At 41.3% G+C, this 25,020-nt stretch overlaps 1 long non-coding RNA gene across 1 annotated transcript in view; it reads right to left on the bottom strand.

Moving 5' to 3' along the window:
• Positions 1 to 21,271, bottom strand: part of LOC129785213 (uncharacterized) — a 55,831-nt gene extending 34,560 nt beyond the window's left edge. The window contains exons 1-2 of the long non-coding RNA XR_008748894.1: positions 21,063 to 21,271; positions 20,018 to 20,102 (exon numbers count right to left, since the gene is read on the bottom strand). This is a non-coding gene — a long non-coding RNA (uncharacterized LOC129785213). The remainder of the gene's footprint in view (positions 1 to 20,017; positions 20,103 to 21,062) is intronic.
• Between the last annotated feature and the right edge of the window lie 3,749 nt (positions 21,272 to 25,020).

Genomic DNA, 25,020 nt, shown 5'->3' with positions numbered 1-25,020 from the left:
ATGAACTGGAGATGCCTTAAAGATGCTAATGTTTTGAAGCTGAATTATCACTTGTTTGGGCACCATTAGCCAAGCAGAAAGAGTCACTGCAAACAGGGTATACGTAACTGAGAAGTACAGTGCAATTATTTAATGGTTAAACAGTGCAAAATGCAGCAAGTATTTAACAAGCTAGGAAGCCAAGCATTACTGCTCACCATCCCAACAAGGCAGCTGCCCAGCGTTCCCAGGCCAGACAGGCAATGTCTGCCCCCCGAGCTGCCTGGAGGGTGTTCTCAGCATGGTCGAGTCGATACCTTCTACCAGCTCCATTGACACAGACTCAGCCCCTGCTCCCCAACTCCCCTTTTCATTTCAGGAGTCTACACCTTTCCATGCTGGCTTTTTCCCCTCTAGAGCCATTGAGCTACTAATGACCCTCTCCCAAAAATCATGTGTTTGCCTGAATTTTTTACTTATCTCTTTACAGATTTTTGTCACAGGTCTTTAGCAGGTACAGCCCAGCTATGCTGTATCAGAGCTGGGCCTTGAACCCTTGGTACATGGGCAACCTAAACCACACGCGCAGGGAAGCTTACAGCAGGAGTTGCAGACAGGCCACTACACACATCTCTGACAAATCCAAGTCTGGTATAAAATGGTCTAGAATTTTGGAGGGATCTAGGATTTCAACATTGTTAAATCAGCTGCTGCTTATACACAGCAGCTTTCATGGTGGCATGTTTGGTGCAGTTATATCCAGGGCTTACAATGCGGTAACACAACAATAGATCACGTCTCTGACTTCTAGAACAGCCTCAAGTTATGCCAGGGGAGGTTTCGATTGGATATTGGGAAAAACTCCTTCACTGAAAGGGCGGTCAAGCACCATGACAGGCTGCCCAGGGAGGTGGTGGAATCACCATGCCTGGAGGTGTTTAAAAAAACCCATGCAGATGCGGTGCTTAGGGACATGGCTTGGTGGTGGACATGGCAGTCCTGGGTTAATGGTTGGACCTGATGATCTCAAAGGTCTTTTCCAATCTAAATGATTCTGTGATTCCGTTATCCATGTGGGGCCCACCGCCACTGGAAGTCTCCCTTATGATGCCTGAAGTTAAGCAAAGGCAAATAACACATTCTATAACAGCATGTTTCACAAACATTATAAAATATTCAGCTGGATATTGCTGTTTGTGGAGAACAGTGTAATGTAGGTTTACACCATCTTCAGGAACTTTTTTTTTTTTTAATTGAAGGAAGGAAGGATTGTCACACAACAGTGTATCAAAGTGTGTCTTCACTACGACAGTGAAGAGAGCAGTATGAAATTCAAGCGAGCGGACAAAACCTATTCCAGGCATAGACTTTGAGGGAATGGAGTACTTTTACTCACAAGTCCATCCACAGCTAATATCAATATATTACTGTCTAGTTGCCAAACTGAGGACAGACTGGACAGACATAGCTTCTCTGTGCATCTTTGGAAAACGATAGAAACTACTTCCCCTTTCAAAACAGATACTCTGTGGCATGGTACCTTAATATTCCTTTAACACTTACAGATTGTCAGGTAGAATGTATTGGCACTACATAAGTCAAAGTATTATTCTATTATTACTTATTTAACACCTAGTTAAACATTACTTAACCCACTGGCATAAACCCAATACATCCCCATTAACTTAAATATTGCTAATGCACTATTGTTTAAATTAAGCACTAGTCTAAGCAGCAGTAAATGTCATTCACTGTCATTAGGGTAAATTGGTTCCCTGGGCAACATACCAGGAACACAGGTGTCCTGATTACATGGGTCCTCATTAACTACAGTACACTATTTCTTCAAAAATGGAACTCAAGGTGACTGTGACAAAGAACTCCACTATTCCTTTTTGCAGCGAGGGAGGATGCACAAACGCAACTACCAGAACATGCATGCGCCCATCTCCCTGCAGCAACTCCCAGATCCCTTTACAGAACAATGTTTGCCAGTTGTGTCATGGTTTAGTCACAGGCCCTGAGCACAGAAGAAGCTCTGCCCAGATAGGGATCTATGTGAGAACAAGGAACTATTGAAGCCAGGCATCCTCCAGCAGAGAGCTCTTTATATGACTGAAACCTTGAAGCAGATAAGGCTCTGCACAGATGGAAGTACTGCTCCTATAGTAAATTGCCGGACCAGAGCCTGAGATGATAATCACTTGCTATTTATCAAGGATTGTGTTTTCTATGAAGACCCTAGTGTACCTCAGGGGGCTAAATAATAATGAGATATACTGTATCTCACATACCTGAAGTATTACAGATCAGTTGTTATAACACATTCATGTTCTTACTGCATTTTTCAGTTACTAATGTGACCAAATAGCCTAAAGTGTATTAGCTTCATAACCATAAAAAACCCCACAGATTTAGAAAAATGTGCTACTTTTCTTTCCTTTTTAAAAGAAACACAGGCTTTGAAATGCTAACTTAAGTATTTTTATTTCTGTTCAATAAGGGATTCAAGCATTGGAAGAGTTAAGAAGTGTTAGTAGTGTGAGAACCATATGAACAGCTCCTGTTAGCAACTACTTTATGGAACTGAAGGACAGCTGGTGATTCTTGCCTTGGGGCTAGCAATTCGATACCTATTTCCGTTTTGTTTTTTTTTCCTCTTGACAATATGAACCCTATACCTCATTTACATAATGCAACACACTTGCATTCTTCTGCTGGGCTTCAGAATTTAGATTAGTAACAGAAACATGTGTTACACTGGTTAAACAATATAGATGTCATCCATTACAATATTAGTTTTACTCATTGTCCCAGTGCAACCTTTTAAATAGAACATTTTCAGCCTGGAGATGCAGTTCCTGCCACACAGCCCCTTCTAATAAAATCATATGTAGACTGAATGACTTTGAGAGCTTTATTGATTCTACCTTCTATTGGTAATGAAAACCAAAGCAATTCATTCTATGAAACCTACAATAAACCAAGACCATTACGACTTTAAAATGTCGCTATGAAATAAACATTAAAGATTTGTATGTTAAGAATAAACTAAAGAAACTGAAATGAAAAATGGCATCATGCAAAGAATGAAAGCGTTTTACACATATAAAGCATCGCAGGTGCAAATTCACTAGCTGTTTGAGTGTGTGCACATGCAAAGACGAGGTACCTAAGAGGACTACGCTCCCTCATTAGTCATTCCTGAGGCCCTCAGAGCAGCAAGCATCATAGGCTAAGATGTCAGTGATGCTCTCCTCCTAGTCATTCCTCTGAACTGGCAAAGCCAGTAGTCAGACAAAAAAAAAATATGACAAAAATTTAGTAAACCTTACACAAGAGTTTACCTATTACCTTTTATATGGGGAAGAGATGCAAGGAGAAGGATTCTGAAGGTGACTGCTATGAGTAGGTTTGGATGAAGTCCATTACACGTTGAAAGCAAACATATATGGTAAGACATTCTACTCAACTCTTAACACTGCTTCAGCTCCACCAAACATATGCAGCAAAATCACAGAAAAATTGAAAAGTTGCCTAGTTTTGAATTTTGTTTTAAGATTTAATATCATTGTGTCTCCATGAAAAGATTTGCTAAGAGATTCATAACAACACACACCCAGTTTTAGGTATGTCAAGACTGAGTAGTGGGTGACAAGAGGGGTGCTACTATAGAAGATCTTTTTTCTAGTGTCTTAATACGTAGGTAGCTAAATGCTGGAGAAGCTCCATCTCCCCAGATGCTAGGAAATTCCACTATAAATTTTAATATATTATCAACGGAATCTAGCATTGCCAAACAAACATTTAGAAAGTTTAAGCCAGACCATTATCAAATCATGAGACTGAACTAGAAATCATGAGGTTTGAAATACACTCAAGACGCATTTCTTCTTACTGACTCTTTCATTCCTAAGATTTACATCACATTCAGATCTCATTTTGAGGTATTCATGGACAACAACAAAAATGGAGAAAAGGGAGAGAAACAGAAAGGGGAAAAAGAAAGTTTCCTGCCTCCAGAACTAAAGAGAACTGAAGTAAAGTAATAAGTAAAGCCGTAGCAGCTGACAGAAGAGCCTGTTTTCCCCAACCAAGTCCTTTAGACTACGTAGTTCACTGTTTAGCAAACCAACACTATGTTTACAGTGCCTGTAAGGGTGCAATCACAGTTCACGCAGACACAAGGGTAACTGTGAATGCTGGTAGCAGTGCACTGATGGCATACACAATAGGCCAAGCCAGAAGCATTCGGCCAGTATCGCAGGCACAGTTCAGCAAACCAAGCTCCGTGCAGTAATGTTTTCATTCCCATGGGTACTTGAAGTTTTTTTTAGTTAAAATTTGTTTTAGCTAACAGACGCTAAAAATACTGGGTATCGCACATTCCATTCATTTCTTAAGTTTTCAGTTCGTTATCTAATTTGGAATAGTCCCTTTTTTTTTTTCCCTAGTCTTTATTTTCAACTGTTTGATTACAGGAAACTTCTCAGGACAATGTCTTATTTTTTGTTATTCATTTAGTGGTTTGGTTTTTTTAAAATCAGGTATACTGAAAACACCTGAGGTAACAAAGCTAAATCACAAGTGGTGTTTACAGGTGCAGTGCTCGAACAAAACATAGACAATTGTACAAGACAGCTGTTGAAATCTAGTAAGCACTTGCAAAGTTTCCTACATACTGAAGCCACCCACTGCTGTGGAAGATGCTTTCTTGGAATTTTGACCCTTTGTGTGTGTATATACATACACTAAAAAAAAAAAAAAAAAATAAATTTGATTCAGACCACAAGAGTCTGAGACTTGCATCTTGAAAACTCACATCTTCAGCACTGATACAGGCTCTCCCCACTGCAGAAATAATAGTAGTATTGGTAAAATGTGATAGCATGATTGATTTACTATAGCAGAAATCTTAATATAAATACAGAGGTGGCCTAAAACTTAAAATCGCTGCTTAAGCTCAGATCTCTAGAAGCAAACTTACATGAGAACTTGCCAAAATAGTCACAGAAATTATTCTATCTGCTTAAACTACTTCTAACTCAAAGAAAGAAGTAGTGTCTACATAGCAGACCACGTAACCCGAAAAAAAAAAAAACCACCAAAAAAACCCAACTCTCTGAAAGAACAGAAACAGGCAAAAGCACAGAAAGATAATCACAGAATTCTCATTTCTGTAAACGAGGTGGGAAAAAATAATAAAAACCCCCAGTGGCTTTAATACCCTCTTTCTCAGTAATACTGTATTAATGAGTGGGCTCCTCCCACAAGCAGCCCTAGCAACAACGCAGCCCCTTGGAATACATTCAGCCACGACGTTCTCAGACAAAAGTGGAAAGGAAAATGAAAAGAGAGATACAATAGAATGCCACTGGGCACAAGAGGGTCTATCAATTCTACTGCTAAATGCCAATGGCTTTTTTATTTATGCTTATGGGCAGGAAACCCTGGCTCCTTAGCCAAGGAGCCCATCCTACTGTCATTACAGGAGGAGGGGATTTCCATCTGCCTTATTCCCCTAACAACTCTGGCTACTTTCAGAAACTATGTGGAAGAGTTGAAAAAGACTACATTGTGTGAACACAGTCCCAACCAAATGCAATCAATCTGTGTATTTACTGTGAGAACAGTCAAATTATTCCCATAACTGGTCGGTTGGTTTATTGACTGATTTTTTTCCCCCAGATACGCTGTATCCCTGTTTCCTGCTGATCTGAAGAGGTGCAGAACTTCTGACCTTAATGCACTTCTGACTTGATAATGCATTGGTATGCACTAAAAACCTACTGCATCCCACCAGGTAATAAAAATTGCTCCCACCAGTTGAAGAGCACTTACAAATAACTGGTTATGGAATGTATTTCCAATCTTAACAATCCCTCAGAACAACATATGTTTTTCTGAACCCAGACAACCCTCAAAACTGTTGCAATGACCTCCTGCAACATGGAATCAGTAACAGTGGTCTGAGCTCTTACATACAGGTCACCTGGTTCCAGAACAGGGGCAGAAGACTCCAACAAATTGCAAAGTAAGCTCAAAAGAAAAGATGGCTGGATATGGGCATAGGTCTTTTCCCCATCCCTTACGCAACCTTGGTGATTATACATCATGCATGCTTTGAAACCTCTCCTCATTCATCCAAACAGCAATTTTGCTTACAGCTTTGTAGGACACTCCAGATGAATCAAGGGAATCAAACACCACGCATGACAAAGGAAAGCTGTGATTGAAAAATAAATAAATAATTGTTGGGTTGGCAGCTGAGACAAACTCTATAAACTATTGTGTTTGCAATATCGCGCTGCATGTTTCAGTACTTGAAGTCATACAGTATATACTTTACTGATCGATTTGCATACCGTTATCGATCTCAAGGGTTGTATAATGCATTTGATTTGTGGCACTTCTGCATAATTTTCTGATTAAGTTACTTATTTAACCTATTGACCTTTACTCTTAATTAAAGAGCCTATGTAAATGTTGAGCTGTAATCAACTTGCGCACTACTGAGTGGAATTTACATCTCGTGGAATTTACTTACTCTTTAAGGCTTCACACTGACACTGTGTGGTATGCAATGGACATTTTCCTTTGCAGTTTAAATTTGTGAAGCATCCTAGGAATCTAACTTCACTTCCAATAACTTGCAAACAAAATTCCCATAACACTATTTTTTTGAAGGGACCAAATAAGAGGTTCATACAACAGAAATGCCTACTTTGAAAGCCTAAAAGAGAAGGAGCAAGTTCAATCTGTGTCTAGTTTTCTTATGCAAATGGTCACTTGTGCTAATTACCTGTTGAACATTCAAGAATTCCGTTTTGGATCAGATCTCTACTGTGTACACCATGTACAACCTATGCTGGACATACCCAACAAGAAGTCCCTGCTCTATGAAGCTGGGAGCACATTACATTTGGCACTGGTTACCACTCAGAAGTTTAAAATTACAGCAGAATTATTTCTCACTAACATGGAATCCTACTTTCAGCAAATCAGCTGGTAAAAAAAGCAAAAAACCAAACCAATACACCACAGTCATTGCACTGCACTATATTCTGTATGTTATTGTTGAGAAGTCCAATTTAGTTTTAATAATTTATGGCACTTGTTTGTTCTTATTAAGTGTAATACAGTACTGATCCACTGTAAAACTAGAGGACATCTCAATTCAGTTAAACTCCTGTGTTGGGGGTGTGTGTGGGTTATGTTGATAGTTTGGAAAATGAGCAGTTTGACAGCAGACATGAACTAGCTATTTCAAATCTGCAGTTATACCTTCCCTGCAATCAAACATCTCTACCTCTCCCTGCATATACCCCAACAAAAGGATCAAGATTATCTTCCTGTCATCTTTTATCTAATGTTCAGTAATCACTCTGAGCCAAAGACATGACAGTGCTACGACCCTTGAGACAGTTCTTACTGCTCCACAATGAGCAACCAGAGAAAAAGTCACCGACTTGCTCAATTACTGATGGCCTCAAGATCAAACTATGCCAATGGTTGGATCCAGAGGATACAAAACTAACAGGTATAAAGATAATGATGTAAAACAAGCTGGTGAATTGAAGCCAAGTGAGTTGCACTCCATGCAGACTGAACAAAGCAAAATACATTTCCAAACAATTGAAACTAATTAGTTTCTTACTTAGCTTTCTATACATCTGCTTATTTTCCAACAGCACTACATTGAGGTACCTGCAAGAAGGTCTGTTTTCACACCAATTTTAGTTATCTTTTCTTTTTTTAAGATCAGAAAGCCTTTTTTTTTTGACTGGGGATTTTACTTTACTTGCCTTGCTTCCACACGAACAGCAGTGACAACAAGCATTTTTCAAACAGCCAATATTCATTCCTCTTATGCCATTATTTAAGCTGCTGAAACACACAGACTGAAATCCTTCCTCTGTGAATAATGTCACTGCATACTGTTGACCACAAGTGTCCCTGTGTTAAAATACATAGAGTGAAACAAACAGAATGGCAGGAGGAGGCTTAACTTGGACCAAAAGAATAATTTCTTTGCTGCAATACACGCTAACAAGTCTGTCAGCGTTTTGCAGAGGAGTAATTTACCCCTAAACTAGACCAAGGCCACCAAGGCTAGAACAAGTGAACTTGCAAACAGACAGGATACTAGCCCTTATCATCACATGTGGATGCAGAGTAGAAATTTGTGGATTTACTCAAGTTTTCAGTATTTATTCTCCTTCCCCCTCCTCTTCCACCCTTCAGCTTCACTTCCTACCTCTTTGCCTTCTTTAAGAAAAAAATAAGATCTTATTCTCCTTAATAGCACACTTCATCATTACTCCCTGAACTAGTTAGAATGCATTGTCTCTTGTTACATTGGCTCCGTGTAACTTGTTCAGTCCTAGTGCTGAACAATACTGCTACCAAACCTGCAGCAACTGTTTTTTCCTCAGTGGCTTCACATATTTCCCAATATGTTCTGTCTGCTGTTGGCAAGAGAGAAAGAGACAAAACCCGTTCTTCTACCTTTATCAATTAGAGATGTGACTGAGATGTGCTGAAGCAAGAGTTTGGAATTACAATTCAATTCAGATTATCTGAATGAGGATAACAATCATCACAAGGTGGCTTTAATGATCGGTTACTTCTGTGAGAAACCTGCAGACCAAATGCTGAGGTGCAAGTCATAAGGAACACATGCATCCTTGCTATTGGTGGGAACTGCTATGCTAAGAATGTATTCCAGTGTAATCCAATGGGATTTATCAAGGGGAAATAGTGTCATTTGCTCACTGGGGCTAGTTTTGATTACTCCTTCCCTAAGCTCCACTGGAACAAGTATCAAAATGAAAGCGCACATTCCTTCCACTGTCAGTAATGAAATAGCTCCTGGTGGCTTTTTGCTAGCCATGTATGTAGGCAATAAAATGCCTCCAAGCCCGTTACCGGAGTACATAAAAAAACCTCCACATTTAAAATATTCAGCTTCCTCAACAAAGAATTCACCTTGATTAGCAGAGTGTATTAAATTTCACCTACTTAACTTTGCAGCTTGATTAGTGAAGTATGCAGCTTAATCAGCACAGCATGCAACTCATGACAACATGCGCCACCTAAAACTGAAACTAATGGTAGGACCCAACAGAATCCCCAATATACATCTCTAAGGAAAACATGCAGTGCAGAAGATTTAAAGCAGGATTAGGTCTATAAAAGAACAACTAAAATGTTCCATTCTGGCAGCAACCTTGTGGCTTTGTGAGGTGTGCGATTCAGGTTGTGAAGTTTCAACTGTCCAGAAGCTGAAGCAGTCAGCTTCTTTCAGTGCAAAGCCAAGCAGCGCCCTCATCAGTAATGCTGGTCACTGTGACCACGACATCCCTTTATTCATTCTCCAGCACAGCTAAATCCAACTTCCAGTGTTTAATTTTTAATTTTAAGGATACTTAAGGCAGCATCACTAGCTGTCCAAAACATAATTTCATTATCCCAGGGAAATTAGGGGGAATTTTTGAAGACAGCAAGCACGTCAGCAATCGACGTGAATTATCATTATAATTTACATACTAGCAAACTAAACGTAAGAGTTAGAAAGGTGTTCAACTCCACACAATTAGGATCTCATGGCATTTCAGATATGAACCAAGTTTGGATTTTAAATAATCCTAAAGCTGAAGATTGTTCAGACACAGTGTTTTGGCTTGGACTGCCTTCCTGCCCATAAATAGACAAACTAACATAATTAGGAAGCAACTTCACTTTCAGTAGAATATTAAGTACATGTTCTGTCTTTAGACTATATTAAAAAAATAACACAGAGCTGTAGCTTTCTGCAGCTATCACTCTACATAGCATTTCCTTAATGATTTTCCCCCCATGGTTATCCTATATGCTGTGAACCCATGAGATAAAATCTGTACCATAAATAACAACACTGTGAGTTCAAGACTGCTGCAGTTCATGGAAACATCGTGTCTTGTCTACAGGGGAGTTGCAGAATACATGGCATTTGCCACAGCATCAATCTTGCCAACAGAGATACCTGTACTCGTCTAATTCTCAAGCCACACCCTTCCTTTTGGATACTACACATTCACTAAGGAAACAAAAAATAGGTGTGCATCTCAAACTCCCAGATACTCAGCTGTTTCTCAGCAGAACTGGATGCCATTCCCATCTCAACAAACCTAGAGCTATTAATAGTCAAGATTTTGGCCTGACAAATTCTGCAACACTTTGAAAAAATACAATATCAAACTACAATTGTCAGACAAATAAAGTACAGAGATTACCACTTACATGCCCTGTGTCAAAGAACCCAAACCCACACAACAAAAGAAACCCCAACACCCAAATCTGATCTTTTTAATTCCTTCAAAAGCTTCACATTACTAAGAAAAACAAGTAAATACCAAACAGCATTGAACTTTGACTGTTGTTGAGGTTTCATCTTAGAGCTCCTGTACAGCAAATATAAACACACACACAAAAAAAATGTCTCAATATTGCAATTAGGTCTTCTCCTACTCTGTACAAAAGAAAGCTTCAATAACCTCACACCATTTCACTCTAACCATTCAAGTCCCCTGTGCCAGCTGGGTGGTACTGTCCCTGTTGCTCACTGTTGTACATCCATACAAACACTTCTATCACATCTTTCAGAAAAAGTAGTAGAAACTTCTATATTTCCAAAGTGCTATTTTAAACATCTTACTTCGAAAAAAAGTAATGTCATATTTTTAGCATCTATATTTTAATTAAAAGTATTTTCTTATTGAACACTAATTGGAGTAGCAAATTAAAATAAACAGTGTTTGCTTTCTAAAGCATTCCACTGATCACTTCCTGGTACGGTAAAGGCTAAGCTGTTAAGTTTTCATTCTGTGAATTTAAGCAGAAGAACTTGCAATAAAACTTGAAGTGTATTTAATAATAGATTGAGTGGATTAGGAAAACACATTAGATAAATATTATAGGTCTTAGTGAATTCAAAATATCAATGTCTACAGCATTCCCAATTCAGAAGACTCAAAACTTACTAAGTCTAAAAAATGTTCGTACTCCAACAACGCAAAGTAGTCCACAGGACAGCTGTCTTAGTAGCTATGAATATAGATGTGAAGGAGTTTTAACCAGTATTTTTATTCCTATCCATTTTACACCATGCTGTATTCATATATCCTTCTTCCAAATATACAGTAATATGACTCGGTGAAGAGTCCCGCTGTTCTTTTAATTTGGCAGCCAGACAATTTTGCATAAATTTTTGGTCATTCTGAATGTTAAGGAAAACATTACTGTAAAAAGATCAATGTAATAGCATTATCTGAAGTACACTACTTCCCCTATTTGAAACATTGCCAGTTATTCCCTATCCATTCCTGAAACCACAGACATTAAAACAGCAAGTATCTTATTAACTTCAGTTGAAGTGAAGCATAAATATTAACCCGTCAATCACCTCTCTCAGTTGTGTACCATAGCTGCAGAACTTTCGCGCTGGATTTTACACAGACAACAGAAAAATCATTTGAAAGTTCATTTTGGAAGAAGAATGCAAGTTTAGCATACATTCTGAGTATAAATTTTTTTCCTGGTTACGTTGTTGGCAACATCCTTTTCCTTTAAAGATGCGTCCAAGAGGAAGCTCTGGAAAACACACTAATTCTCAGCAAATTGCTAGTCAGCATGCCATTCATGTGTCCCCTGGAAAAATGCTGTTTCTGTAAGCAAGGTGAAGATGGCAGTTCCACCCAGTAGCCTAGGACTAGCCAGGATTTAGAGGTTATTCTGAACTCCTCTTTTCCGAAAATAGTCCCAAGTTGTATTTAGAAGCCTTATCAACTATGAAAAGCAAGACCAAATGCAATACTGAGATCAGCTCAGTTCTGAGACAGAACTAGACCAAGAAACACATAAAAAGTATTGCCTGTTTGGGTTCAACATAATCTCTCCTTCATTTAAAAGAAGAAAAAAAAGACCAATACAAGAGTCATTATTGAAGCTGGTCCAATTTGCCAGCTCTCTCTACACAGCAGTAATACCAGAGTCACGAGCAAGGGCAAGCTGACAGGTACCCAACATTACTGAACAGTATCTGGTCATGGTTATTGCCTGGGATACAACAGAATGGGGGATAGAAAGGAGCAGGGAAAAATCAGAAGCTTGGACTGATGACAACAGAAAATTTGTTAGGAGCTCATGTGGATTCAAGGTATTTCAGATGTTTCCTCTCCCACAGGTACTTGCCCTCTTATTGAAAGAAATAGCTGCAGTACCACAGAATCCACCATGTGGTGTCTGTTAGGAAATGTTGACTTTTTCATGGCAACTGGTGTAGGTATATCTAGATTGTGTATTTAAACATCACAGTTTTGTTTTCATTTCTTGCAAGAAGCATTTGACTGAGGTTAATGTTTTATATCAACAGAGTAAAAATAGCTAATTCTGGGCCCAAAGGTCATACACATCAGCACAACTTGAGTTCTGAAGTGCTTTTAACCTTGATTTTTCCTTGTAAGCCAGGTCCTTTAGAATATACAACACATTTAACCCAGTCTCACAAGCCAGGGGGAGCACACACCAAAACATTTTCACTGTCTTTGGAAGGCCGTAATCATTTGACAATCAGAAGGATTTTACTGTATTTGAGACAACACTTACCAGGAAATATATAAGACAAATACAGTTCACCTTACAGAAGGGAATACAAATCAGAAATATCAGCACAGAGAGAAAAAAAAAGACATATTCCCTGTCTGATTCATTAGATTTTTGGCACCCCAATTCAGTTCTGACAAGCTAGTATTCCAGACAGTAAAATATTGTTGTTCCACTAGGCCTGCTCCAATGTTTAGTCATAAGATACATACAATAATAACAGAACAGTGGCCTATCTTGACCAACAGTACATTAGTTATTATCTGCAGCACAAACACCTACCACTTTACACTAACATTTTGGCAGTTAATCTAAACATAGCACTTAAAGCTACATCATAATTTTGAGATCTAACTGGGTCATTTTCCTTCCAGCTGGCATCAGTAAAAAGTATTTTATAACAAAAAAGTAAATGAAACTTTTTTTTTTTTTTTTTTTTTTTTACGAGTGCTTTTTTTTTATCCCTTCTTTAATGGCAGGGGCACAAGTATGATTTCAAGCACACACAACACATTTTTCAAGGCCTGTTCGCGGTGATGCTAGCTGGGTAAATTACAATAAGATTTATTGTGTAGTGGTGTATATCTAATTTTCCATTTACTGCTGGGAGCTTCAGTTGGCGGGAACTAACAGAGACGCCCACTATGTACAGCCTGGTTCAAACTGTGGTTTGGTGCAGACTCTCAGGGACAGGAACTTACTGCACATGCTGGCAAGTGGACAGGGAGAAAGTTGATGAAAAGAACAAAAAAGGACTTTTTAAATGGCTTCTGGAAATATTCGGTATCCCATCCCTTCTCCAAATTGTTTTGCAGCAAGGGGAGAGGGAGGAGAAGGGAGAAGTCACAACAGATTTTCTTATAAAAATTGTGTCATATTCAACAGATGCAGAACAAGGCAGTTAACAACTACTTCTTACTGTAGCAAGGTCTCCTGCTGACAGGATCCAAAATGAACAGGAGCTCACTCAAACAGAGTTCTCAATACTTTACTCCCCCTTCATCCTTTTTTTTTTTTCCCCCTTTTATTTTCTTTTTCTTTTATTCTCCCCCCCCAAGCACTGGAAACACAAGTCACTTTTTAAACAACCATCTGGCAACTTCTTTCCTTTACCTTCCTTTATGCTGGTTTTCTCAAATGTTCCACGTACACTCCCAACTAGCTCACTTTGCATGGACTGTATCAAGTCAAGCTGGAGAGAGGCAATAACGGAAGGAAGGGATGAGGAGTGGCAAAAGCCAGAACAGACACAATAAGAAAAAGCAAAGTTCTAGGTGGATAACAGAGAAGATTGAGACTCTGGAGCTCAAGATTGACAGCAAGAGATATATGCAGAATATGAAGGGTTAGCAGCGATGGGAAGAGCGCTTGAGGAAAGGAAACCGTTAGAAAGAAAAAATTTAAGACGGGACTGGAAAAAAACCAGTATGAATAACATAGTAGGAGGGTACATTAACAGAGCAAATGGCTTAGAGCAGAGCTGGTATCCATCTCACTGAGCCACAAAGCAAACATCATTTGAATGTGCTGAGCAACTCATCTCAGAGATGTAGCTGGAGACAAGCTCCACAACCACGTCCCTGCATCCTTGGGAACAGCTTATCAAGGAGAGAGCAAACGGTATGACATACTGTGCTGCTTCTATACCAGTGCAATGGAGGAGAGGGGGGGAAAAAAAAAATAATGTTTTGCATAGTCTGCTCCACAGTTGGCACCCAGAAAAGGCATTTTGCTTTACCAAATCAAATCAGGCAAAAAGTGAAAAAATACACAACAGTCCATAAACCTGATGTCCCTTCTCATTGGTTTGCAAACATTCATACATCCAAGACAGCATTCTGCTTCAAGTTCAGAGTACAGAAAGATGACCCTGGATAACATCTTTTTCTATCTTTTCGTTTATATTAGGTACCATTTACCACCTCATAAAATCTGCTTCAACTATCAAAATGTATGTCCTCTCTGATTCTCTCAGGTGTGCTAGTTCACGATCTATAACCTACAGTGCAGTTCCACAGACACACACGGGATGGCACTGCTAAAATTAGTCCTCACGCACCTAATCTGGCCTCCACTCTGACTCAGTAGGCAGCAGGCGAAGGTACATTTTTATTCCCCGTAATTGTATTTATCCACCACAAACTGACATCACATTTTTATGCCTGGTTACTCAGTTATATTCTTACTTTGTATCAAGCATGGAAAACCAGTGCCTGCAAATGTATTAATACTATGTTATGATTCTTGGAAGGTTTGGCAGCAGAGAGAAGCAGCAAGTGATTGGGTGCGGTATTACAATGTGCAATGCGGTATTTCATTCTCTCTAGAGATCAGTAATTTTATGCATGTTGAAAAAAATATTAAGGAAACTTAACATACAGAACATAAGGAACCAATTTTCTTCCTTAAGGAGAAAAAAAACCCCAAAAAACAAAAAAACACCTTTGGGCATTAAAAACATCAGTCCAAATGGAACTATTCAGCAAACCAGAGTGGGAAATAGAAAGGGTGGGCAGAGTTAAGAAATAACCGTTAATTTTTGTCTGACTCCTCTCTGCAGCTACATCTCTCTTAATCATCATTCAATTCATTAGCACTCTATAATTGTATGTCAATGTGACCATAAATTCTATACATGGGCAACAGCAGACGGAGAATCCCTTGTAACACACTGACTGACTCAGAATAGAGGACATCACAAAAGTTTTTTGTTGTAAGATAAATGCATAGAACAAGGCCCAAAAAGACAAATAAAGTACAGTTAGTCCACCAAAAGCTAAGTCTCAGAAAGTTAAACTTTCTTCAGATTTCTGCTGTTACACTCTTGCCAAAATCACCCTTCTGATCTCTAATTGAGCAATCAGCTCAACCATATGCAGGGTAGCAAGAGTGACCCTATACTGTCATGCAAAAAACAACATGGTATTGTACAGCACAGCATTGTTCTGCGTCCTGACATAGAAGCATAGCTCCAGAAATAGGACATACCTGTGGGTGATATTTAAAAAGAAAGCCCACACATATACTTTCAAGGATCTTTAGTACAACATACACATTGTGTGGACTGCAGTCTGGAACAGCACATTATATGATACAGTGCCAGACAAGCTTCTCAGCACTTCCAAGTACAAAGCACATCCTTGATGCCAGTGCCTTTTTGGACCAGCAGGAAGGGGTATGGAACTCTGTGTTGCAGAAAACTGTTATTTACATCTGTCCACTGACAGCAGGGGGCTGGCCCTGCATATTCTTTAGGTGTATCTTTATCCAGTCTTGTATAAGAGCTAATGGTAACTGCAGCCCTCTCCTCCACTTATTTCTCAGCTTAAGAAAACTTCACATTATACTTGAGAAGCAGACTAACGACTTACTGCTTGTAATTGCCACTAGTGAAAATAGCACCACTACCTCAATAATATGTCCTTCCAGATAACTGGGTAAGCCGGGTTGCCTTCTAGACAGGAAGAAGTTCCACACACAGAAAAATTCCCTTGAGAACTTGTCGGAGATCTCCAAGTGACACTGACTTGACACCAGACACAGTAAAGAGGTCACAGTTATCTCAAGTGTCCAATAGATTCACAGCACACAAACCAAAACGGGCAAGCTGCGGTAACCTCAAAGGTCCCCAGTATTGTTTTCTATAGACTGTCACCCATATCCTAGGATCTTTCTCTGCCCCACGGTGTTGGTTTTTTTAATGCAAGGTTCAACACAAGGAGCCAGGAAAATCACCATCCCATGACACCGGCACAAGGAAATCTGGCTACAGTTATGCTGCTCTAGACTTTCAATATCTTGCCCCACATAGTCTTGACATAACCCACCCAGACCAAAAGAGATGGAAAAGAAATAGGTGGAGGATACTGTGCACTAGCCAACCAACTTCACAAAATGTCCAGTTGGTTAGAATCAGCATTTCAGGGAAATAGCTCCTCTTCAGGAATTCTACTGAATTCCACTTGAGGTCTCACAGCAATTTTAGCATGACTGGAATCAGTGGCCTGGGCACTAGTTTCTACTCATGAGAGAGACCCCTCAGTATCTGCTGGAAGCTGAACAAAAATAAGAGTGAAAACCACAAGCTTTCTTGAAAGTATACACAGCTCCTATGAACAAAACAAATTATTTTTCCAGCTAGTTTTACATGCAAAATTTTTAAGCTCATCAACCAAAGGAGAGGAAGTTTTCAAAGGCCATTAGTCACCAAACTCCATCTGCCACTGCCATTCGTGCTGGAAAATCTCCAGATAATATCAAAGACAAATTTCCCCTGTGTTCGATTAGGAGTTGTGTTGAACTTCACCGCCACAACGCATACTGGTAGAAGTACCCCTGCCTCCACGTTTAGTATCAGAGAAGCATTCATTTGGATAAGCTCAGCTCCCAATTACTCTGAAATGCTTCAAGACTTTGAAAAAACCCTACTTTCACATGCATTTCTAATAGGTAAAGAGTAGTAAGAGAAACAGATATCATTACGCTCTATTGTGAGGAAACTATCATAAAACAACCCAAAGAACCAATTTACTGAGGAAAAGAACTCTAATAACCAGACAGACAGAATAGTAAAAGCACCAGGTTACAGTACCTCTTCCTTTATACAGATGTATCTAACAAACTCAGGACACAGAGCTCACCTGGGACACCACAGGTTCCAGGAACAGCAATGCAAGGTTCTCCCCATTGCTTGTAGTAAAGCCTTCTAGCTTTGCAGATATAAGCCCTCCTTCCACAAGAGCAAGAAGTAGAGTTCTCCTTCTACTACTTTTATAGAAAACAGGTGTAACACCTTCTTAACGTATTTGCGCATGTGAGACCCTGACATGGATCCGTGAGTTTTCCAATGAGGGGCTTCTTCACTAAACAGAGATTTGAGACACCTGTGGTGACATCGGTTTCCCAGGTGTCTTCTTCACCCACATCCACCTGGGCAGCACACAGAGAGATTAAGGGGGTTTTCTGCTCGCTGGAAAGCTATCGAGGTAATAGGGAAGGGACAGCTTAGGCTCACCTGTACTTTAACATACTAGATCTATAGCACCATACCAATACCATGAAGCAAACCCCAGTAATGCCAAGATAAAGTCAAGGACTGTGCTGTTTGCAATCAGTGCTGATACAAGCCTTGCCACTCTTTATTGTTGAACTATGCAGGTACTTGGGCCCTGCTTTACACTCATCCTCCCTTGGATTTACAACGGCAACTGGCTTTAGTGAAGTCAAGGTGCGAGATGCTCCCAAGCCACCAGCGGTGCAGCTAGTTTGTTCGCTTGTTGTCCAGAACCTCCCAGTCAGATGTTTCAGACCGAAAACATAGGACTGGAAGAGAGGCAAGAATTATTTAAAAAAAAACAACTAAGAATTCCCCCCTTTGCTGTAATGTGAGGGATTGTTCTGCTGAACCGAAATTTATCAGGGTGAGAAGGCAGGAGCAGCAATAGTTCTCATTCTAATACATCTCAAGCAGTCACATTATCCACTGATTAGCTGGCATGTTTATCCTTAAATAAACTATAAAAGGAATCACAGACAAAAGTGACATTTTATGAAAAAGAAGAAAGTAAGAAAGAGTTCCTGTTTCTGGTATTCTGTCACATTTCACTGTAGTGTGCAGCATCAACTCATTATTAATAGACCAATGATCTACCAGAATTTTTTGCTTTTGCAATCTAGAAAATATCATGCTTAAGGTGACTCTGAAGTCACCAGGCAGCCCTAGACCTCAGTATGCAGCAGAGTTTTGTGCTCTGTGAAAGGAAGCTGAAACATTGCAAGCTAAGGAAAGCCACTCCCAAAAGCTGAGAACTAAAAGTGTTTATTGTTCATTTTCCAAAAATATCAAGCACCTTAAGGCTAGGATTTCCAAAGGGGCCTAAGAGAATTAGGTACTTCTAAACCTATTAGATTTCAGTGGAATTTAAATACCTGTAGTTCCAAGTCTGCCCTGGAAGAGATTTAAGGTAGGATTTTTCCTTTTAATTTGCTATTCTCAAGCTTGATGCCTTATTTTCAGTGGGCACTGGGAGACATAACACAGACCCCCAGTCAAAGCCTTCCAGGGCACCAGGAATTTACCACTGTGATGGCTATTGTAGGACTAGAATTTCTCTTAGCAATTTTTTAATTTTGTTTTTCAGTCATTCGTACTGTAAATTATTGTCTTCTTCCTTTCATTGGGAGGAAAAAAGCAAGCATAAGAAGAATGCATCATTCAGAAATACAAGCAGATGAAATTCCTGATTAGCATAAGGTAAAAATCCCAACATCCATTAGCCTAACAAGAACCCCATTTGCAGTTTAAAAAAAACAAACAAACAAAAGTGTGAGAAATTATGCATCTGTTCCCACCAACAGCAGTAAAAGCTAGGAACAGGCTTGCACCCGGATAGCTACATTTTGGGTGCCAATATTATATTAATTACATTAAAAATGGAAAAGCAGAAACCCTTCTGCCTTCTTCATTTAGCTCATAACCACTTTTTTCCTATTTTTTCTAGAAAACGAGTGTTTTTCCATTTAAAAGGTGAGAGCCACTCCGTAGTTACAAGTGGTACTTTTTGACTTTCTTAATACAACCCTGTGGCTACAATTAACACAACGGATAAATAGCAGATCAAATTAAGGTCTGATCCTGTTTTACTTATAGGTGCAATCCTTGCAATAAATTGCAAGTCAAGCTGTCGGAGGTAAATGAGGAGAGATGGAAAGCATGATCTATGATGCCTGAATTTTAAGTGTTCAGATATTAAAAGCAAGTGTGTGAGAGAAGATAGGCAAATTCAAGACAGAAGATTTCAAAATTTTAAGATGCTTTAGTGATTACTGTAAGATTCCAAATATAGCCAAGATGCATGTTTTGCACAAAGCTTTGAGGAAGATAGCAAATTTTATATTTCTCTATATGAGCTATTTAATGCTTACTTTTATCACTCACATGGGAATACCATTTTCAAAAGAGAAAAAGAACGTGATTTTTCTTCTCATTATTTCACGAGTGCTTTATGTTTATTTCAGAATTTCACTGTCTTTGAAGCTTGGGGAAAAGCAGACTGTTTCCACGCATAGTCTTATTGTTGTGGAAATCCACTATTTCATCACCTTAAAATTAATAAATAACTAAATCAATCTGAAGTTCTTCACAACCCACAATTCTTTGAGGCATCTTAAGTCTGCATATTGTCTGATCTGTTTGGCTTGCAATTCAATCACAAACTCCTTGCAGTATAAAACATCAAAAGGTTGTAAAAGATCACGCTGTCTTTAAGCATGATCAGTCTAAAGATTTTTAAGGAGGGGTTAAATCAGGGAAGGTAGCTTTATGAATCATTGTCTGAGACATGGAACATATAATATGAGTGCTAAGATTGTATCTGGGAAAATACTGTGCACTTACGGCCAAGCACCGAACCAGCTATCCACTTCCCGTGACACGAGTGGCAGCAGGACGTACTCAGAACTTCAAAGCAGCAACCTGTCAACTGGGGGAAAAAAAAAAAAAGTAACCAGATTATTTAAAATCATTCACTGACCTTTATACCATGAGGTTTTGACCAAACAGTGTACTTTTATAACTCCACTCTCGCTCTCACCAAACAAGTTATCAAAAATCTGTGCTAATGAGCTCATCACACATAGCCTCAGCACTTCCCAAACACCCTGCTGGGTAGGGTGCCTACCAGGGTTGCTCAGTTACACTAGAGCTCTCCTTTCCTTTCGTTTTGGGCTTTTTTTTTCCCCCCGATTACACCCTAGAGAACATTGTGAGGCGAACATAAGAAAATGCTCCAACCTCTGCCTTTTCCTTTTTCTGCTGTGAGAAAAGACAGAAAAAGCTGGACAAATTATCAAACTTCACATTCTCAATTAACTCTGCCAACTTTATGCCCGGGAAGGTTTGTCCCACGAGCTCAGCATCCGTGCCAGCTGGGGGCACTTGGTTCCTTCGGCCCTTTGCATCGGCTCAGTCCAACCAGTCACCGGTGTGGTGGCGCCTCAAGGGTCGGGCCCGCGGCTCAGCCTGCACCCCCAGCCCCTGCACCCCCCCAGCCCCCGCAACCCCCCCAGCCCCGCGGGAGGTGGGCACACATGGAACACAAACTCCTCAGCGGCAAAGGCTGTAGTAGGAAAACACAGAAGCTGGGTCAAAATTTGAAGCCGTAAGCTGAGGCATCAAAGTTTCTCTGACTGTTCATGCCTTGTGACTACCACACTGCACAAGGCAGAAAGACGGGGCTTTCCTGCACCCGTTCTGAGGCCTTTCTGAAGGCTCTTCTGTGGCCAGCAACACCGCCAGAGCCACGGCGCTGGCTCCGTGCCCCCCGCGCCCCCTCCCAATGACACCAGCCCTCCCGCGCACCCCCAGGGGGCTGCCCACAGCCCCGGCCACCCGCTGCCATCGCCCACAGCGGGTGCAACGGCGCAAATCCCGCCACAGCTACCTGCTGCCCCTCAGACCGAACGTGCCCAGTGCCCAGCCGGGGCGCGGCCGGGGGGCCGTATGTGCCCCCTTCCCCCGCAGCCGCTGCCCCGCAGGGGGAATGGGTGGCGGCGGGAAGAGCCGCGGGCGGGGAGCCCATGCGGGAGCGGCGGCGAAGGACGGCGGCAGACGCTCCCCTCAGCGCCGGCCGTTATCAACGGTTGGCCCCGGGCGCGCGCCGGGCCGTTGGGCGGCCCTGGGCGGGAAGCGGCGCCGCGAGGCGGTGAGGTGAGGCGGTGAGGTGAGGCGGTGAGGTGAGGCGGTGAGGTGAGGCGGTGAGGTGAGGCGGTGAGGTGAGGCGGTGAGGTGAGGCGAGGCGGGCGCTCGGCGCTGCCCTGCGGCTCGGGAAGCTGCGGGGTGGCGGCAGCCCCCGGCCCGGCGGCCCCTCGGGACGGAGCGTTGCGCCCTGCGCCAGGCGGGAGCTGTGCCCCCTGCCCTGCCGGCCGCGGGAGGAATCACCGTTGACATTAACCTGCTCAGAACTTTGTCTTGGTAGAGGCCCACCTGAAACAACTGATAAATTGCAAGTACAGCAAGAGATCATTAAACATTTTATCGTATGATAAAAGAGCCGTTAATCTTTTATAAACTATTACACGTGCACACGCACGGGAGAAGCAAGGTGATGCCGTCCCTCACACAGATCGCTGTGGTTCAGTGAAACAGCACAATGTGGAAATCTACGCTTACTCATTTTCCTTGAAATAAGCCATTTTTTCCTTAAAATAAGGGAAAGCTGCTGGGATGTCCCGTGTTTCCCTGCTGTATCTGGAGTCACAAAATCCCAGCAGTGTTGGAGCATTCCATGGGCTCTGCCCGCAGCAGAAGCCGTACAGACAAGACCACATGTACCAGCTGGCCCTTGCTTTTTTCTTTCAACGCATATTGTAGTTGTGAAAACCAGAACAGGTTGCTAGTCTCTACACTCACTCCTCAAACGAGGCAGTTTGTAATCAAAGGTTTTCCGCAAACCCCTTTTTCCTGCATGACACCACACCGTGTGGCAAAAGGGTTGCTTTTCTTTTTTGGGTAGGTGGGTGGGTTTGGGGGGATTTCTTTTTCCCTCTCCAGCACACTTACCCTTTGGTTTTCCAGCAGCTGCAGTATTCTAGAACAAACGAAGTCTTCCATCAAGCGTGGATTCCCTGATGTCTGAATAGAAGATATTTCATTGTGATTAAGTAATTTGATCATTAAAATTGATGATCTCCGGCTTTTGTGCATTAAGTCCGTTAAGTTTAACAAGATCCTGCAAAAAATGGGGGAAGTTTACTGTCTTAAATATTTTAGATCATATGATGCACTTGGCAGTTCAGTTGAACATAGATGGACTTTTGGGGTTCTCTGATTCTCTTCCAGGCCTGTTGAAAAAGTCCTTATCAAGGCCCTTCACTGAAAGATCAGACTGCAAACTTAATTGCTGATTTGTCCCCAAGCCACTGCATCTCCCAAAATACCACACTGTGTTCCTGAGTGGAAAAGGGCTGTACCCACTAGCAGCCCAACACAAAGAGTGTAGATGCTGCGGAATATGAGAACGAGGTGCTGGCCTGGCTCAGATGCTCTCATTAGCTGCTATCTCCAGTTGCCACTGTTGAACATAAAACTACTGGCCCAGGGTGGACTAGTAATCTAACCGAGTAGGGCAGTTGCTGTATTTTCGGTTCTGTAGATTATTTGTGACTAGTTAGTTGTGAACGTACAGTAGCTCTGAAAGCTTTACTAACCGTCATGGGGTCTTGGTGGCCAAGATACCATTCCACTTGCTGACTGTATGGTCTTGCAGGCTAGGGATCTGCATGGCTGTGGATCATAGCACAGCATTTATATTTCCCAATTTCCAAAGATAACCCTCTGTGGCCTGACTTAAAAACAAGCTTAGCCACGTGTCTGAAGTGCGAGGTACCTTATTCAGAAAATTGAAGCTGGATGTTGTAGACATCATGCAAGAGTCAGGGGTGTTTTGTACTTCACATTTACAGGCTTTGAGCTTATATCCCGTTTTTGAAACCTAATTTAAAATGATTAGTTGGTTTCTTCACATGTCCGGCTAGTAGCTAATTAACTAGAAGAGTGACCAAAAAAGTACCCAAATAATCAATATACATTTCTTTTATAATTTCATTACTTGAGGAAAATTATTTAAAGCTCTAATAATTACCTTTTTTCTTACCGAGTGATCCTTTGCTGATGAGCTACAACAGCAACCAGACCTCTAAGTAGGTTTTAATACAAGTATAGAAGCTTTTTAAGTCTGTGGTGTCAAAGTGAATTAAATGTCCCTAAGTAGTTCTTAATACAACTGACCACAGTGATTTTTACAGGGCAATTATGTTTTACTGTGTCAATCATCCAACGGGCATTAGTATAAAGCAGAACAGCTCTGAAGAAATTTGTTAAGGACTGTCATGTCGAGTACCCAAATGCTAACCTGCAATGGCCTTGATATTATTGGAATTACTAAGGGTCAGATACTAATTAATCTGCAGATTCAACAGTCCTCCACTGTAGTGGGTCTTTATACAATTAAGCAATAATAGATGACAGGAAGGATACTTCCTGGCAGTTAATGACCAATGGCAGTATTTGAAGGCCCTTAACGCAGCTGGTCATTAACTGCTCAGAGATACAACCTGGAGCTCATATTTTCTATTGTAAACCACATATTAAAGAAATAAATCAACTACTGTTTTTTCCCCCTTCCTCCTCCCCCACTCCCATCCCCTGCAAGCTGCTGCTGTTGGGCTACTGTGGTAGCAATTAATTGCCACACGAAAATCCCAGTGGAAGTAGCCGTCATGCTGAACTTTGTAATTCTGGAAACCCCTGACTGCAGTGAGTCCTAAGGGCTCCCAAGGAGCCTACAGCTGATGAGCAGAGTCTGTGCTCTGAGACTGCATTTCGGTGCTCAGCCAGAGGAAGAAATGCGTCCGAGAGAAGGGGAATGGACCCAAGCAGCAGGAGCACCTCAGCTCTCACCTTGGTTGTCCTCTGTCACTCGCTTGGTGCCAGGGAAGTGGCTTGGCTTGCAGTGCGGTAGATCCTTCCTGTGATGACTGGAGTAACAACGGTAACCTAGGGGGCTGAGGGCCCTAGTTACTACTCACCCAGCAGTGTGTTTTCCTTCCCTTGCAGTGACCTGATGCATACATGGTATTATTAGTAAAATTTCTGAGGTCTAAAATGGCCACGTAGAGTAACAACAAGGCTAGCATGGGGAAGCCAATACAACCAAGCTGCTCAAAGGTTCTGTCCTCCAGGGGAGGAAACAGGACGGTGCCTCTGCATGGCCACGCTGCTCCTCTTGGCACTAGGAACAACGAGTGCTGCTCTGCAGCCTCCAACACACTACCTTCTCCAGAAGCTTGTTGCATGCACAGAGGTGGCACCCTGTCCTGCATGGTAATTTGTGTGTATTTTTTTAGATTGGCATCTCAAGGCATCAAATACATGCTTTGTCTCTTACTGCCACAGCAGCAGCGACATTTTTTATGCCATTCCTCCGCTTGGTTTTTATTGTACCTATGTAACAACCCAGCTGACACCATCAGTGCTTCCCAGGTTACCGATCGCTATTTGCAGCTGCAGACTGCAGCAAGAAAAGGATATCGTGGTAAGGGGTGGGGGGATGGGTGAAGAAAACAGAGAAAAGGCTAAAATTTGGATGGCATGTTGGCTTAAGTGGAGCAATATGAAAATACAGCAGCAGAGTGTTGGACCCCATTTCAGGTGTATCGTATGAAAGCTAAATTCAAGCCCAATGACATGGTGCTTCATCTCCAGGTGCCTTTGGCCCTAGTAGCTTAAGCCAGACTGGCTGCGATCTAGTGCCTAATTCTGTTTTGCAAAATTATGGTATGGCCATTGCCACATTTTGTCAAATTGTTGTGAATTCAGTAGCAGAAATACAAGTTTTTTGC

This window comes from Falco peregrinus, chromosome 9 (genome assembly GCF_023634155.1).
Source record: "Falco peregrinus isolate bFalPer1 chromosome 9, bFalPer1.pri, whole genome shotgun sequence".
NCBI lineage: Eukaryota > Metazoa > Chordata > Aves > Falconiformes > Falconidae > Falco > Falco peregrinus.
The sequence above is the reverse complement of the archived record's forward strand: the minus strand, read 5'-3'. Positions and strand labels throughout refer to the sequence as shown.